The sequence below is a fragment of the Pinus tabuliformis genome, chromosome J (assembly GCF_031772625.1).
Source record: "Pinus tabuliformis cultivar Carrire ecotype Pingquan chromosome J, CPIR1, whole genome shotgun sequence".
NCBI classification, from domain to species: domain Eukaryota; kingdom Viridiplantae; phylum Streptophyta; class Pinopsida; order Pinales; family Pinaceae; genus Pinus; species Pinus tabuliformis.
Genome location: NC_142295.1, coordinates 9,223,882 through 9,231,028, shown reverse-complemented (window position 1 = coordinate 9,231,028; position 7,147 = coordinate 9,223,882). Strand labels below are relative to the sequence as shown.

General features: G+C 39.0%; 1 pseudogene; it reads left to right on the top strand.

Annotated features, from left to right (window-relative positions):
• The first annotated feature begins 1,319 nt into the window (after positions 1-1,319).
• Positions 1,320-2,432, top strand: LOC149225166 (uncharacterized; annotated as a pseudogene).
• Positions 2,433-7,147: the final 4,715 nt, after the last annotated feature.

Here is a 7,147-nt window from a genome sequence, read left to right as displayed (position 1 = left end):
TTAAAGGTTTCCTGCAAAGACTTGCATGTGAAGAGAAGAATTGGAAGTGGAAGCTTTGGTGAAGTCAAAGAGATTATTTGGATGGGAGAGAATTTCGCAATGAGGCATATGTTTACCAATGTGGAAATATTTCTTCATGAGGTCTCTGCAATGTCTAAGTTTCTGCACCCAAATCTTTTGCAGGCATTAAGCTCATTTGTAGATAAAGACAGAAATGAGTGTTGTCTGGTGACAGAATTGATGCATAAGGATCTTCGTAGCTTCATCAACGAGAATCCTTCTCCTCGCAAGAGAATCCCATTTTCACTTCCAAGGGCGATAGATATTATGCTTCAAATAGCCAGAGGAGTGGAGTATTTGCATGACCATGGTATCATTCATGGGGCCTTAAAATCATCCAATGTACTGGTCAAGGTAGGACCAATTGAAGGCCAAATCTATCTGAAAATTTCAGACTTCGGACTCATTAAATCAAATCTGTTGAGTTCAAATTATTTATCTAGTCTAGGAGATACCCCTTCCTGTTGGGTCGCACAGCTGCTGATGAAGTCAAGGACGGTATTCATAAAGCTAGTGAGATGTTACATGGTGAATGTGGTCTATTCTTTACCAATCTACCAAAAGAAGAGGTTATGAGAAATTTTGAAACTTTTGAAGAGCGTGATTTTGCAAAGACTGGATCACTTGCAACAGAAACGGTTGAGTTGAATGAAGGTCCTTTGGAACAATTCACGCATGAGATGGAACCATTTCTGTGGAAGCAGGGGATGCCAGTTCGATTAAATAAAGGTGTGATAGAATTAGTAGCAGATCATGTAGTTTGCCGAGAAGGAGAGCCAATATCACCCGAAGCATCTCGCATGTCAAGCCCTAATCTAGATACTCATCTTGTAATGAATGTAGGGGACAATTTCTACTGCGCGCTAGCCAAGGTATTTGAAACCGAGTTTAGTTGATGCTTTTTATGAGCGAAGGGTTTCTTATTTGGCGATAAGTTTCAGAGAATTTGGATTCCCTTCTGAAGGAGCGTAGTATTATTTCAAGCAGTTGAAAGTTTCTTGGCTTGTGATGATTTTGTCATCTTCTTTTTCATCTGTTCCAGAGCTAGTCCATTGTACGCCTGTAGATACAAATAAGGAAGATTTTCTCAAGCCTCCGGTAAAGATGAAGATGGGTACCTTTGTATCCAATTTTTCTGTGGTCAGAGCTCCAGGTGAAAAAGTTTCATGTTTCATTGCATCCCATTCTGCTTCTACATGGGAATATAAAGGCCAAAGTCAGTCGTCATGGTGTGGATATGTGAAGTTCAATAAACTAAGAATGCACGGAAAAAGTGTTGTGATGAGATTTCTTTTGGTCTAAAAGATAGGGAGATTTCTCTTGCAAAGGCTATGTTATTGATTGCTGTTGAGGATGAAGCATTTATGTCTTATAATCGATATATGGATGCTCGAGCAGTTGTAAAGGAGGGGCGAGAAGCTCCCAGTCTGTCAAAGGTCCCAGTCTGTCAAAGGTTACCTACGAATGGGCAAGCTTAGATGCCTTTCCGCTAGCTGGTAGAAGCATTACAACACGGTTGTCTGAGCTTGACATTATAGCAAAACAAGTGGAAGCAGAGTTAGTATCAAAAGAAATTGGGTGCCATCTGTTGCAAGTTTTGGAGGCGGTGAATTTTGTTCTTTTTGATTTACGAGGCTTTACTAGGTCATCTCTTCTTAACAATCCAAAGCAGTCATACTTGCATAAAGTGCTAAAATCTGCATCTGGAAGTGGAATAATGCTAAGTATAATATATATTGAAGTTTGCCGAAGACTTGGAGTTACTATTGTAGGAGCTCGTGTTGGGGAAGAATTTTTGATATGGCCCAAAACTGAATACACTGAGGAGCTTTTTCAACTATCTGAAGGAGAAAGCTGGTTTGCTAAAGTAAATGTGGTTGTGTTAAACATCCTGGATCAAAAGCTTTCGATTTGAACAGCAGATCACTTCCAGATATTGAGCTTGGATCAAACAGAGACATAATTGCAGTTGCTTTGGAAAATCTTAAAAGGCTTTATTGGAAGCGTGCATCAAGGGCCCATCCTGGCTTATTGCTAACTTCTCCTCTTCGAACAGTGCACCATACTTCTGACCAGCCCAGCAAGTTTGATAACTCAAATGCTTTAACATTACGCCCCCAAGAATTGAAATTGTCCATTATGTCATCCGAGAGGCTTCTCATTCTTCAACCATATAACTGGGCATTGCGGAGAGACCATGGCATGCTTCTATACCATAGCAGACGCTATGGAGAAACCGTCCAAGAGCTTAGTATTTGTATGGCCTTTGCCCCAGTGGAAGAAGCAAAAATTCTGGAGCCTTTGTTGAAAAACTGCATCTAATGCGTGCTGAGTCTTCGTGGACACCTATGGAATTCAGTTCTCGGCCATAAGATTGTCTTTTGATGTTGTTCCCATACCTTTGGCCAAAGCACCAGCTGTGTGAAGTGAATTTTAAAGGGCAGGGTAGAAGTTAGGATTTGAGTTTGATGTGATTAGACCTGGAGAGAATGATATTGATGTCAGAATGTCATTGAAGAAAGTGTTACATGGAGGAAAGGGCTATTTCTTTGTGGAGCACCTGATTCAGCTGGTCATTCTGGAAATGCTATTGCAACTGATAAAGGGCAAACAGGCAATACATCCATTAATCAGCCAGTGAGGTACCAGCCAGCTTTATACAGTTAACCAGGTCAAGACACGTGGAGATAATATACATTCGAATCCAACTTTGGATTCTTGTCATAAAGGAAGCATATCTCATATTTATCACACTTCAGGATTGGTGAAACAGTTACAGTTTGCAAAGGTTTTGGCTTTCCCGTATGCAAACGGTGGACAACACATCAAAGACGTGGCAGTTTGCTCCATTTTGGGGTAATTAAAAGATAAAGGATATACTTCGTTGGATCTGGACATGGTAAGGCATACTAAAGACCGATACACAGGGACAGTTTCATATATTTCAGGGTATTGGAAAGGATGTGGCATTAAAGATCAAACATGGAGCTTTGAACATCCATTACAACCAAACTAAAGGGGAGCAGATGTCAAAGAACGAAGTTCATTGTAATTAAAGCCATCAAGCATGTAATATGGAGTTAGAGTCATAGTTAATTTAGAACTCTTAGAAAACTCCAGTCAGCACTTTATTGTATTTATTAGTTAGTTAAATGGTTGATAGGTGTCATTAGAGGTAGTTTTCGAGTTCCCCTCATGCTGGAGGAGGAATCTCGATTAGTTAGAATAAGAGTTCTATATATAGCTGAAACAGCAATGTAATGGAAGTTGGGAAATTTTATAACAGAGCATTGTTTTGGCTTATGTAAAGACAGAGTTTCAGTAATATAATTGGGCTGTGTTACTTCTCAGGATTCATGAAGGATTTCTATGTTCAGAATGTGTGATTTTATCCTTTCCTTAATGTCTTTTTACAGTTGCATAGATGTATAATCACTCAGAATTCACTGATTGTGCTCTGATTTCCTGTATGCATTTATGAGTTGTGGTTCCATACGTGTTATATTCTGAATACTCAAATGCTGAATGCCCTGACTTCTATGTAAAGGCAGTATCATTGTTTACTGAGGTGTTGTTGACTCCATAGGCCCAATGGAAACTTGTTTAATGTTTTTCCAGCATCCATATTTATCACAGATATATCACAAAGAGTTAGCCATCTTATCTTAAGTAAAAATCATTAACCCATTTAGAGAGAGCCCTCTCAGGTTGAGGAGGCTAAGCCTCAACCTAAAGTAGGTCTGAAATAGTTACTTGAAGTCTTCCTGGTCAGCAGCCTTCCAGGGCCTGATTTTGAGATAACATTTTGGTGCGTCTGCCGGGAGTCTGAAGATTAATCATTCCCGAAATCAAGAGGCTGAACTTCTGAAGGTAGCAGGAGCTCAGAAGACTTTTTGAGGCTGCAAATCTACCTTGGCGACTCCATTGTTGAAGAATTCGAAATTCATAGATTCATGGTGATTCCACTGGAGTTATGAAGGACCCAGATGCTACCATTCTTATTTCAAGGTATGCATGCATAGATTTTTCAGGAATTCATGGTTTCCCAAATCATTTTCCAAAGGATGCATATTTTCTAAGGAATGGTCCAAAATTCAACGGAGAGGATTTGAGTTTAACTTTGAAGCATATATCATATTTTTGTGATTTTACAGAGCTTCTTAGAGTTAAACATGAGGATGTTTGCATTACGTTGTTCTATGATTCATTTCAAGGGAAATGTAAACAGTGGATTGAAAGCTTTCCTACCAAATCCATTAAGTCATTTGAAGACTTTTGGATTATGTTTTTGGAGGAATGGATAGATAGATTAGATGTGGTGGCAAACTCTCCTTCAATTCAAGGTTTCAAACAATGGAATAATGATCATAGTAATGGAGAAACAAATGAAAATTTTTCTTTGTCCTTGTCCTCGTATCTAAAATCATTTGAGTGTAAGGCAGAGGATAAGATGAAATTTTTGGATGAAATTGCTAAAGACATTGAGAAAGACATTGAAGGCTTACAAGGTCAAATTCAACCATATAGTCTTCGTGGTTGTGATCATTCTTTTCAAAATATTTTTATGGCAGCACATAAGGAGAGAGTGTTGGTTCCTTTCTCTTTCACGATTGAGGAAGTGTACACTGTTGTTGAAGATCAGTTTGCAAAACCAGAAAGTTACAAGAATCATCAAGCTGATCATGTATTCTGGGATCCTATAGCCAAATATATGGAAGAGTTTTACTCTCCAGTGTTTCAGTTTTTCTATGAAGATCAGAGGCAATTTCAGTGGCACTGGTCATCACAATATCATTGTGGCTCTGAACTCCGATGCAGTCAAAAAACTCAAATATCAGATAAGACAAATGATTGGCTACATTGGAAATTTCACATTGATTGAGCTGAAGGAAGTTTGAATTGATAGGGTAGGTAGGTAGGAAAATGCAAATAAGCTCAACGTTGACTGAGCATTTTTTTTTTTTTTTTTTCAGTAGATGTAGATTTCTTTCTCCTACAGTAGTCATCAAGCTTAACCCCGAGGTGAAAGCTCAAGAAGTTGGAAAGGGATGTTTGTCAAGCAAATCTATGTTTTTCATAAAGAGGACAAAGCACTGGACCTGCGAGTTCTTAGTGTACTACAGGAGCACACTATCCCAAGTGGAGCCACTGTTATCACTCAAGAAAAAATTTTAAATTGTTCACATCAGTTCGATTGTTTATCAAAGGGTTGGTGTCAATTTTGGGTCTAGTCTTTTCATCTGGTCTCACATCTCACATGGATATCATATGTCCAAACTCGTTTCAAAGCTGAAATTGTCTAGGTGATTTCATAGCGCCTGTAATCATTTTAAAACGGTTTCGCAGCGCAACATGTTTTAGGTGATTTTGTGCTGATCGGTAACAGACCTTCCCCAGCTATCATGTTTATCAAAATCCATTGGGTTTGCATCAACAGTTGTCAGCTTATAAGGTTTTTAGTACCCCAACAGATGGTGTTTCATTAGGTTTATCTGGAGCACTCTTTCCTTGGAAAAAGCCTTCTGTGGTAATCAGTGGAATCAACAAGGGATCAGACTGTGGATATCACATCATTTATTCTGGCACTGTTACAAGTGCAAGGGAAGCTCTCATGTCAGGGTTTCTTTCTATTGCAATATTTTTGAATTGGGAAAAAGATGAGAGCAGCGACAGTGATTTCAAGGAAGCAGTGGAAGTATGTCTGCCTTTAATATATGCTGCAATACAAGATACTGAAAAAGATCTATTTCCTAAAGGTTGTCTATTAAAGGTTTCCTGCAAAGACTTGCATGTGAAGAGAAGAATTGGAATTGGAAGCTTTGGTGAAGTCAAAGAGATTATTTGGATGGGAGAGAATTTCGCAATGAGGCATATGTTTACCAATGTGGAAATATTTCTTCATGAGGTCTCTGCAATGTCTAAGTTACTGCACCCAAATCTTTTGCAGGCATTAAGCTCGTTTGTAGATAAAGACAGAAATGAGTGCTGTCTGGTGACAGAATTGATGCATAAGGATCTTCGTAGCTTCATCAACGAGAATCCTTCTCCTCGCAAGAGAATCCCATTTTCACTTCCAAGGGCGATAGATATTATGCTTCAAATAGCCAGAGGAGTGGAGTATTTGCATGCCCATGGTATCATTCATGGGGCCTTAAAATCATCCAATGTACTGGTCAAGGTAGGACCAATTGAAGGCCAAATCTATCTGAAAATTTCAGACTTCGGACTCATTAAATCAAATCTGTTGAGTTCAAATTATTTATCTAGTCCAAGAGATACCCCTTCCTGTTGGGTCGCACAGCTGCTGATGAAGTCAAGGACGGTATTCATAAAGCTAGTGAGATGTTACATGGTGAATGTGGTCTATTCTTTACCAATCTACCAAAAGAAGAGGTTATGAGAATTTTTGAAACTTTTGAAGAGCGTGATTTTGCAAAGACTGGATCACTTGCAACAGAAACAGTTGAGTTGAATGAAGGTCCTTTGGAACAATTCACGCATGAGATGGAACCATTTCTGCGGAAGCAGGGGATGCCAGTTCGATTAAATAAAGGTGTGATAGAATTAGTAGCAGATCATGTAGTTTGCTGAGAAGGAGAGCCAATATCACCCGAAGCATCTTGCATGTCAAGCCCTAATCTAGATACTCATCTTGTAATGAATGTAGGGGACAATTTTCTACTGCGCGCTAGCCAAGGTATTTGAAACCGAGTTTAGTTGATGCTTTTTATGAGCGAAGGGTTTCTTATTTGGCGATAAGTTTCAGAGAATTTGGATTCCCTTCTGAAGGAGCGTAGTATTATTTCAAGCAGTTGAAAGTTTCTTGGCTTGTGATGATTTTGTCATCTTCTTTTTCATCTGTTCCAGAGCTAGTCCATTGTACGCCTGTAGATACAAATAAGGAAGATTTTCTCAAGCCTCCGGTAAAGATGAAGATGGGTACCTCTGTATCCAATTTTTCTGTGGTCAGAGCTCCAGGTGAAAAAGTTTCATGTTTCATTGCATCCCATTCTGATTCTACATGGGAATATAAAGGCCAAAGTCAGTTGTCATGGTGTGGATATGTGAAGTTCAATAAACTAAGAAT